We start from the raw sequence: 11387 nt of genomic DNA on the forward strand, positions 1-11387 counted from the left end.
GATTTAAACAGCTTTATCCGTAGTCGTCCGAACTCGGGCGATATATTTAGATAACCTTAACTTCGTTACGCCTTATGTGTTTTAAATGTAATAAGTGCTTACCATGAGAATACGTCGTGTCTGCATTCAATGATATCCGTCTTTATGCAGTAACAAAACTTTTCCAGATTTATCAGTATCGACATGTTGAATAATGAAATAATTACACTGTTTGAAATATTGATACGATTTAACATTTTTTACTAAATCCCTATCCATTTGGTACATGTATGTCACAGGGACGCGTGTCTGCTTGAGATATAATTTAAATGTCTGCTGGTCATGTTACAACATGACCTATTCTTCTATGTTTTAGTCCGTGTAATACTTTATGTTCATAGCGTTATAATTTAAATGTCTGCTGGTCATGTTACAACATGACCTATTCTTCTATGTTTTAGTCGGTGTAATACTTTATGTTCATAGCATTTTTAAATTATTCTGAAGTTATAATTCACCATAATGCAGTTTTCTGTCATCTTACGATACAAAATTATGTTTCTATTAACACAAGAACTTGAGGAGTCTGATGTACGTTTACGGGTAGACGTTACTGAACGCAACTTTGACTCTCAAAAGCAGACAAATACAGTCAAATGTGACTATCAAATCACTTTATCCTCAAACATATAATATATCCCTGCTACCCTGACTTCGTTTCCTGTTAAAATTGAACGTATTAAAATTAAAAAAGTTAATTTCCACTGTTACTGTGTTTTTAATTTAATATACTAATTTGATTGGATAGTTTCAAAACTAGGATGTTTACAAGTGCATATAATTGATTTATGTGTCTATAAATACAATCGTAAGCGAAGGCACTTCACATAAAATACTTAATATCTCCTGCAGAAGACTATTTACTTGGGTTTAGATTTATTTGCATGTCGTTGTTACAAGTACAAGTATTTATCCTATACCTTCGTGCGAAATAAGGGGTGTACTAAATTTTGCTTTATTATTTCAGTGACTAAATAAAGTTTTGCCGGACTTCTTTTAGGACGTTTAAAACAGATTTTAGGATAAAAAGAACATTAGGTTACTGTCTTAAAGATTTAAACTTGTTTGGTTCGTCTACGAAAAAATAAAAGTCACGGCTTATGATTTTGATTGTGTTGGGTCTTTTCTTCATTCGGGGTTTGTCTGCTTTGTTCAAACCAAAACACAAGTTAATAACCAAAGATTGTGTTAACGGGATTCGAAGCCCACTCCCACTCGATTGGTAGTTAATCGGTTTTATCCTATACTTCGTCTCTCGTCACATTTGATCGTTGATAAGAATGACAAAGCTACAGGAAAATGCCTTTATGTTGTTAACCTTATGCTGAAACGAGTTGCAGTTAAAAGGTAAATAAGACAAAAGCGATGTACTTTATGATACAGACTTTACACGAAGTATCAGGTTCAAACCAGTACTCTTACAATAGATGTATTGTATTACCGGTTAGGGTGTTATAGTCAACGCTATTAAGTTTCGTTATACATCTAACATTTGTATAATTTATTTCCTTTACTATATAACTGATACCAAACAAACAACTTAACACAAATAGCTTTCAAAGATGGTGGTTTACTACTGTTCATATAACAAATCAAAAGCACAATAACACAATACATCAATGGAACGCCTTCAAAATATATTTAGTCAGAAATATACTAAATACTGACGCAATCAATATGCCAAAGGAAATATAACACATACCGGACTATTTATGAACACTTGCAATAAGGCAGAATACAGAATGGACAGTTCATATCTAATACGACAAATACTTGTCATATTATCTTAATCTTCACGCTTTTTTGTTTTATTTATTTATTTATTTAACTATTTATTTATTTGTTTTTATTTTTTATTTCTTCTAAAAACTACCCAGAAAGACAGGTTAATCGTATACTGCGAGCCGGCTGCCCCGACCCTCCCTTTTTCATAATTCTTATAATATTTTTATATATGAGAGGGGGTGGTAGGGAGAATCCGAGGCTCTGACTAGCGAAAAGGCTCTCTCCGTTCCCTGCTTTCCGAGTATTTACTTATATCTTATTAATATTTCCAGTAGATAAAGCAAATGTGCCAAACTTAACAAAAACAATACAAAAAACTGGTTGATGTCCATGAACTGTCATCCAATTATAAATCGATGAATTTCTTACAGAAATATTCAAGACGTAATCCCTATTTATTAGGTTAAGTGCACAAATTTATCTATCTATCTTTGTATACGGCTAGACTCCCCTCACGGGTATAATAGCCGGGTTGCGCGTCACAACCAGATAAAAGTTGGTTTAAAAGCAGTGAAAGGAAGGCTTCAAAAATGAAGATAGTGAGAGGGAAGATAAAAGTGTGAGAGTGTTAAGTAAGACGAAATATTCACAAGTTAAAAGGGGTTAAAAACATCCGCTTTGTGAGTTCAGGGGCGGTAAGAGAGGAGAAAGGGGTCAAGACATCGTTTGAACCCCTCAAGGTCAGGCTGGAGTACAGTTTGAGAAGGCAGGTGGTTCCACAACACGACAGTATAAGGGAAGAAGGAGTATTTGAAATAATTTGCTTCAGTATGGACTTGACGGAAGGAGAGTTCATGCATATGCCGCGACATTCTCACGGGCCTTTCTAAGTAAGATGGAACTGGTACCGCAACTAAACCATACATGACCTTATAAAACAAGGTCAGTCGGGCTAGGTCGCGTCTGTCCTGTAAAGTCTGCCAACCCAACTCGTTCCGCATACTGGTGACACTGTCATAGGTAGAATAATTATTTTTAACCCATCTAACTGATCTTTTTTGAACTTTTTCTAATTTATCAATGTTGGTATCTGTGTGGGGGCTCCAGACTGTAGAGGCATACTCTAATTGCGGTCTTACCATGGTCTTATAGGCTGTTTCCTGAATATGTTGGTTTGTAGTCTGGATATTTCTACGTAAAAATCCTAATGTTTTGTTTGCATTGAATGTTATTTGCTCTATGTGTTGATTCCATGAATGGTCTTCAGATATATTGACTCCAAGATATTTCGCACTGGGTACTGATTCTAATATTTGGCCATGTAAGGTGTAATTGAATTGAATTTTGTATTTGGTACTTTTAGATATATGAATGACGACACACTTACTTGGATTGAACTCCATCTCCCAAGCATCATCCCACAACACAAGTTTACCTAGATCCTGTTGGAGAATGGAACAGTCTTGCCTGTTGTTGATCGCAAGGTAAACGGCAGTGTCCTCAGCAAAAGGACGAACCTGTGAAGAGAGAGATTCAGGAAGATCATTAATATAAAGAAGAAAGAGAAGAGGACCAAGTACTGAACCTTGGGGGACCCCTGATGTAACCGGGACTTGATTTGATGATTCTCCACCCAAGACGACTTGCTGAGTTCTGCCTATGAGAAAAGAATGAATCCAGTTGATGGTTACGGTGTTAACACCATGTTCCTGAAGTTTAAAGAGAAGTTTTAGGTGAGAAACTTTATCGAATGCTTTACTTAAGTCAAGGACATTCAAGTCGGTTTGTTGTCCAAAGATGAGGTTTCTGGCTAGATGGTCCACAAGCTGCAGAAGCTGAGTCTCACAAGGGCGGCGTTCTCGAAAACCGTGCTGCAAGTCGTATAAGATGTTATGTTTATTAAAATGAGCTGAAAGGTTTGATGATACGATGTGCTCTAAAAGTTTACAAGAGATACACGTTAGTGAAATGGGACAATAGTTAGCAGGGTCCTCTTTGTTTCCTTTCTTGAAGATTGAAACAACGTTGGCTGATGTCCAAATATCTGGGAGTTTACCGGAGTCTAAGGATTTCTGAAATATGAGCTGCAAAATAGGAGAGATTTCATGTTTTAGAGTTTTGAGAACGAGAGGCTTGATGTTGTCCGGGCCTGCTGCTTTGTCAGAAGAGAGATTGGAGAGTAGCTTCTGCACCCCGTTAACACTGATAGAAATCTCTGGCATATCTGGGAATTTCCTGAAAAATGAAGAGATAGAAGAGGACATGTTGCGGGAAGCTGAAAGGCAAGACTGAGAGAGTGTTAAAGGGGACATGGGAGTAAAAACAGATTAGAATTGTTGATTCAAGATGTTTGCCTTGTCTTTGTCATCGGACTTAGTAGAGCCTGTAGATTTGTCGAAAAGAGATGCGATGCCAGTAGCGTCTTGTTTGGCATTCTTGATGAGGCTGAAAAGTTTCTTAGAATTGAATTTTTTAGTATTGTTGTTGTCTAAATCTTCAGGTTCTTCCTTGTTTCCTAAAATATATTCAAGGTAATTATTATATAAGATCTTGATTTGACATTTAATTTCGTGCTTCAAATTGAGGAAGGCTGTTCTGATCTTGCTACTCTTATCTCTCCTGGATTTAAGATATAATTTATGGCGTCGCCTCATCAAACGTTTGATGGACTGCGTAATCCAGGGTAGTGATCTCTTGCCGCTGATCCTCTTGGATGGAACGAATTTGGATATGTCCTCCGTAATAGCATCTGAAAATAATAACCAAAGTTCATTTACATTTTTAGAGTGGTGATTTTGAAGGATGTTATTTTGACTTGACCCATGTATTCTTTAAAACCGTCCCAGTCAGCCTTTCTGTACAGAGGAACTTCTCTTGGAGGTTGTCTTAGTTGTTTGGGTTTCATATCTGCAATAAAAGAGATAATTTTATGGTCAGCAATAGCTGGAAGAGTACAAACCTGGTTAATGAGGGTATAATTTGAAGTCAGGAAAAGGTCTAAGGTGTTTTCTCCTCTAGCGGGTTCAGAAACCATCTGAGTAAGGTTGAAATCTGAAATAAGATCTAAGAAATATTCGTATAGGTTTACAAAGCTACACCCGGGTTTGATTGATGGGTTGTGGTCTTGATCCCAAGAAAACTTTGGATAATTCATGTCGCCTAGGATCCAGATGTTACCCTTTAATTTCCTGGTTAACTCTAAGGACTTCCTAAATTCCTCGGCGCTTTTGGCATCATTTTCTTTTGGTCGATAATATGCTGCAATATAAAGAGGCTTACATTGAAAAATATTAATTTTTACCCATAGAATTTCGCAGTCGGTCTTAAGCTGTTTCTGTTCCGTTGCAAGTATGTTGTTACGGACTAGGATGAAAACACCTCCACCTTTGGTTGTTCTGTCCTGACGAAATGGAGTGTAACCTAGGTGATCGGGAAAAAATTCAGAACTTCTATGATCATTTGTGAGCCATGATTCTGTGCCAACAAGTATATGTGGTTTATGGTGGTCAATGCATGCATGGAGTTCTGCCTTTTTGTTTACAACGGACTGGAAGTTAACTAGCAGAGTTTTCAATTTTGGAAATTTGCCAAAAGGATGACGGTTGGCTGGCGTCTTGATCCGTTGTTCAGTTTTAGTCCGAGACTGGGTATTTGTCTTGTCTTACAAATTTGTGATAACTATTACCTGACTTATTCTTACCAAACGAAGTATATCCGTGTAGATCAACTTCCTGTTCTGTCAGTGCTCTTCAATACTGGCATCATTTTAAAATGTTTGGTTCTATCAATTGTTGGCAACACTGTTCCACCAAAGGTCGTTTATATACCAACCGCCAGTTACTGCTTTACATATGTTTTGAATCATTGTTGTGTAATGCCCTCGATACTTTGTGAGACGCAGTAATTTCTACAATATCTGAATTTATCGCCAATATTTACTTCATATGACTTGTTTCTTGCCAACCGTCACTCCATATTTGTAACCAAACGATTATGATTAACGATTATAAAATTATATTGTTTTCCACTTTCACTTTTAAACCAGTTTTATACGTACATTTTGTGAATCTCCTTATACAGTATAAAGGATGACATAATCTCCTGTTTATCTTGCTTCTTTGATAGTTGTAACGTTCATTACCACCAATATCTTACGTGAAGCTCATTAACCCTAGTTTAGAAATTTTTAAAGCAACGCATATTTCATTTTTATCTGTATTCTAAGTCGAGACAAATTTCCTGCTTCTTTATCATTTTCTTAATTGGAGCATTTCGGATAAAGAAAACATTTAATTAATGATTTAATTGAAAATATTTATCATGCCCAAACCACACTTGAACTCAACTCTGATTATAGCATTTACATGTTCTTGCGTCTCTTTTCGTCTCACTGTGTATACCTTTTGCACAATTTCTGTTGAGAAAAAGTCCCTTCGGAAAAACTACATGTACTATCACTTCATACATCGTCAGAAAAAATAAAAACAAATAAAAACAATATGGCTAACAGTTTTCCGCGGACTTTATACACATCTCTCATCTTTTTGACAATACCCTAAAGCAAGAGACATCTTTACTTGCGTAGAGTTTTATAGCCTAATCCTTACCTTGTCAATGGTTCAAGATGTGCATGGTATTTGTGAAAAGGCACTTAATGCTTTTCAGTCTCTCTTTAGAGATTAGTCCGCAGCTTTTATTATGTCTTTAAATTGCAATTTATAATTTATTGTTTTTATACATGAATAACTTGGTACCAGCAATTTTATGACATTGTTTCATTTATCTGCTCATGTTTGGTTATTTTTTTGTTCTGTTATGAAATGAAAGTGGTTAAAAGTTTTAGAGACTTATTTGTCTGTTACATGGTGGCAAATTTTGACTGTTCGTTTTCGATTAAATTTAGTTCTCTGAAATATAGCTTTTTATGTGGAATAAAGGTGATAAAATACAGAAACTTTGGCCTTAAATTGTCCACCTTGCTGTAGCTGAATGAGTATTGGGAGTTCAATACAAAATACTTCTAGTTTGTTCTTTGTTTTAAATGGAGCGACAAGTGTCTTTTTTCACAACTGGCATTGTAGACTGAAAACGAAATTAGGTAGTTTAACAGAATAAATCGCAAAATACATACATACGCAAGCACACACGCACACACAGACACACTGATGAGGAGTTTTGTTTTGGAAGCTTTGCCATTCCTTAAAGCTTTGCCTTTGTTTTCCCCACAAGATTGATATGAAAACATGGAGAAATAATAATAATATTATGATATTTGCGTGTAATCACAGGACACTATATTTTTCCGTACAATTCTAGAATTCCGGCCCGTTTCTCATAAATCAAGTTTTTTGGTACATTCAAACTCGTTTATGATTACAAAGATGTGGTGTGTAATATTGAGAAAACAACAATGTTACAGTATACATTTTATTAGTTTTGAACAGTTCAATTGAAATTTACATCAATGGGAATGGGGATATTGGTATGATATTGTGACTTGCATTGTTTCTCATATATTTATTTACACTCCGATTCACATTTCATGTAGGGGAAAGAACTCTAAACACCTTGTTTGAATAAAGAAACCATAGCTTATATAAAACGTAATCTTAATTCTACATCCGGGTTTCTTAATGCATGATTTAGACATTTTCGAACAGAATATAATGAAATAGAGATAAAATAGATAGAGATGCTTAATTTAACTTTCTTTCTATCGTTGGTTCCTATATTTGTGATTTGAAATATATGATATTGATATTACATGTAAAAGAACCACATGTCAATAGAAATGCTACAAAGGGTACAGCTCGGCTCATTTTTGGCAAAAAAGACATCCGTGGCTGATTGGCTAAGGCCGCTGACTACCCCTCAGCGCCGTGTGGTGGAGGAATCTTTTGTAGTGTGTGCCTCTTTAAGTGATGAAGTCATCAAGCAGGCTTACGGAAATCCAATACGGTAAATGACACTTTTGCGAAATCAGCCAGTCAAGTTGCTGATATTGCTGACCGTATAGATATACTCTTTTTAAAAAATATATTGAGTCCGTTTTTAAATAGTGTAAGCGAGTAATAAGAACAGGGCGTAGTCGGGGTGTATTAACGAACATATGAATAGATCTACTAACATGCTGACTGTAGTACACGCATAGGCTCGAGTAATGTAAACAAGAAAATAAACATGTTTAGTTTGTGTTATTGAAAGGTCATGTGAAATGGGAAAGCTAGTCTTTGATACATAATTGTAAGGTAAAACAAAACATAATTGTGTCATAACAGAAAATAAGTCTAAAAGGCCTTAAAACAGGATGATAATAAAATCTAGAATAAAATTCTTTGGAAGCATAGTACGTAACCAAGCAAAATTGTAGTAGACTTGGTTAACTTGAGTTTATTTGTTGACGAGAGGACCAGTAAATATAAGAACACAAGTAAGTGCAAGAGTTCAAAAACACCTAATTTCTTTTTTCCCCACCAATTGTTGATCTTTTATTGTTTACTGCTCGTTTGAAAACCGTAATGTGAAAAGTAAAACTGGAAGTCATCTGTAGAAAGCAACGCAACCCGGAAACATACAGAGGATATTTGTTTGTTTCAATGTAATACCGAAATATCGTTTTACCGGGTGAAAGCCAATATTAGCACGAGTGGCGTAGAAACGGGTGAAAATATAAGCTCCGGTGTTCATGACTTTCGTACAAGTAACAAATATGTTTTGTATTTTCACTCTGAAATTCCCAGATATATATAACTGCACTTAACTATACATGTTATAAGAGCCTTCCACAGTTTTAGTACTCAGATTGAAAAGTCAGTGGCTCAAACAGTATACCGTAGTTTGTTGATAAAGAATTCGATCCTACATGCATAAACGTGTTTGCGTTTTGTTTCAAATCTATTTTTAAAACTGAGGTATGTCTTTGTGTAGTTTTAAAAGTGGTATCGTTTATCAGTGTGCATTAATTCATATCTTTACACATTATTGATCGTAAAGTTATATATTACATCTCCATTTACTAACATTATAACATGCAGTCTTCTTAACTCCTGCAACTACATGGTTCGAATTGTTTGTATTTATCTTAAAATGTCTTAGGACTTTTCATTTCTCTTCGTCATTAACTTTGTATTAAATTTATAAAACAAAACGATACTGATTGTTTGCAAATCGTTAAATAATTGTCAGCCATGTCTGAGGCTACTGGAGACAAATGAGTCTGCGTTTGCGACCAGTGCAGATCAAAATCAGCCTCAACAGCTCACTCAGACTGATCATGGTCTTCTCTGATCGCTATTCAATCAGTAATTTTTCAGTGAACAGCCCTCCGAATAATATATGATGCTACCTAAATTGAATGATTGACCAGACCATTTTAGAAATTAAGCAAGCTAAAGTCTGGCTTGTTGCCTAGTAGCGTCGATAAAAGATTTAAGACTAAAAACGGATCATATCCGTATATAAATATTTAATAGTGATAACCATATGTGTTATGATATTCATCCATTTAACATATTATTACGATGTTTTTTAGAAGTTGTAGATAGCGAAGAATCCTACAAGGAAATTAGGATTGATGTACGCTAAGGCACAGGATTTCCAATGGTTTACACAATCAACCGCAAAATACATTAATTTTAAAACAATTTTTTAACTACTTTACAAATTGACAAAACAATGTTTAATTCGTCTAAATGTTCACAACCAAATAGTGTGTATCAGATGATAGTACAATAGTCTGTATCACCCTGACCTAGATGTTGTGTCTTTTATAGTGATTCAGTTATAGTAGAATGTCATACTTCTGAAACAATTTTACTGGCTGCCAATATCACAATGGAAACTAGAAAGATATAGAAAGATGTGTAGATGTCTACTAAATCTTCAAAGCATGTAACAATAACGACACACAAGCTCCCCGAGTCAAAAACTTGTTGTAACTATTTCTCTGCATTTCTCTGTATTTTTAAATCTGTATCTTAAGATTAATACAATATCATAGTATTGAATAAAAGCGTTTATGAGAACAATGTGTCATAAATATGACATGACTCTTGATCTAAAAATACACACTGTCCCCGTTACGCTTATCATCAGTCATTCAGCTCTGATCATTGTTGAACAGACGAGAACAAAGAGAGAAAATAATATCGATAGTGCATTTAAACTTTTGTTTAGTCTATAACCGTCATATAGCTATTTTGAAATTTTATATTCATATACTTGATCAAGTAAACAATCCCTATTATATCATGAAATAAGCCAATCACATGCTAGAATCATGGAGACACCCATTCATATCGTCTAACGTGCATGTACAACATAACGTAGCTAACACAAGTGGAGTGAATTTGTACACACATATTTTTAAGTGTGTGTGTGTGTGTGGGTGTGTTATCAGGCCGTTATTACATGATAATAACTCATTTAAGAACTTACTTATTAGGAGGATATATTTAAAAATTGAATTGGGACAAGGTAGGTATACCAACAAGAACAGGCTAAATCTGGTGGTTGTGACAGGAAACAAAATGGCGTTTCAGTTCCAAAAAGAGGAAAATATGTATAGGGAGGATTTGAATGAAGTTAAACTAGTTCATGACAGAACAATTCGAATCAATGTTGAGATAAAAACGTATCAAGGATTGAAGTATGGGAAATATACACTTACCAAACGTCAAGTACATTAAAATATATAGCATATGGACTGGCGGAATCCGTTGTAAGGTTTTAAACATACTTTCAAATCTAAAGGGAACATATAAGTGGGTAGTAAAATAGTTAAATTTCAATTTCATTTGATAGTGAATTTAATTTTTGTTTCATTGAATTTCATTTTTGATATTCAGTTATTACTACTTGTTTCTATGTTAATTCAGTTTTGTTAGTATTCGGTATGTTTTACAGAAGAACTCGTTTTATGACGTATACGTCGTAAACTGTTTTGGTTTGAATGTAAATGTTTTAAAACTACTGATACATAAAGGATAATAAGGTATCCGTTCGTGTATGTTACAGACAGATACAATAAAGCAAAAGCATTGCAGTAAAGTTAGATTTGAGAAAAGACGTAACTATGTCTTCAGAAAGTTCTACAACGCGTATTTTTAATGATAAAGAACGCGCTTTTTGTATAAATTTTAACATATTTTTGTTCTTTGCTGTTTGTTGTAGCTGACGAAGCTTATTTGGAATGAAAAGGAACAACAATTTGCTAGACCTCAAAGAACAAAATGCATGTCATTTAGTCGTGTACGAGCGACTTTAATTGTCAAGTGTTTCAAGTGAAAAGATGAATGTGCGAGCAGAAAAATACAGAAACATGTAAGTGACTACTTGCACCATTTTTTCAAAAGTCAAAGCGAGGTTCAATTTGAATATTACAAAAATAGAATTTGGAATTCCGGTTTTATCCGAGATATTCCGAGATTTGTAATTGTTACTTCCCCTTTGTTATGATGGCAGCCATGTTTAAAGAACCGACTGATAAAGGTGATATTGTTTTAGGATTTACTCCATCAAAAGGTCATTATTATTCAAATATCAGTTCTGCAATGTTACTTTATACCTCAAGCAAATTCAACCGTGAACTCATCTACCTATTATGCAGCGAAACGGTGTTAATC

The 11387-nt window shown here is 34.8% G+C and overlaps 1 long non-coding RNA gene across 1 annotated transcript; it reads left to right on the plus strand.

The window, feature by feature from the left end:
• The first annotated feature begins 10047 nt into the window (after nucleotides 1-10047).
• Nucleotides 10048-11088, plus strand: LOC128551899 (uncharacterized). Its single transcript, XR_008368915.1, has 2 exons — nucleotides 10048-10483; nucleotides 10936-11088. It is a non-coding gene; the product is annotated as an uncharacterized LOC128551899 (long non-coding RNA).
• The last annotated feature ends 299 nt before the right edge of the window (nucleotides 11089-11387 follow it).

Source organism: Mercenaria mercenaria, unplaced genomic scaffold (genome assembly GCF_021730395.1).
Source record: "Mercenaria mercenaria strain notata unplaced genomic scaffold, MADL_Memer_1 contig_1817, whole genome shotgun sequence".
Classification (NCBI taxonomy): Eukaryota; Metazoa; Mollusca; class Bivalvia; order Venerida; family Veneridae; genus Mercenaria; species Mercenaria mercenaria.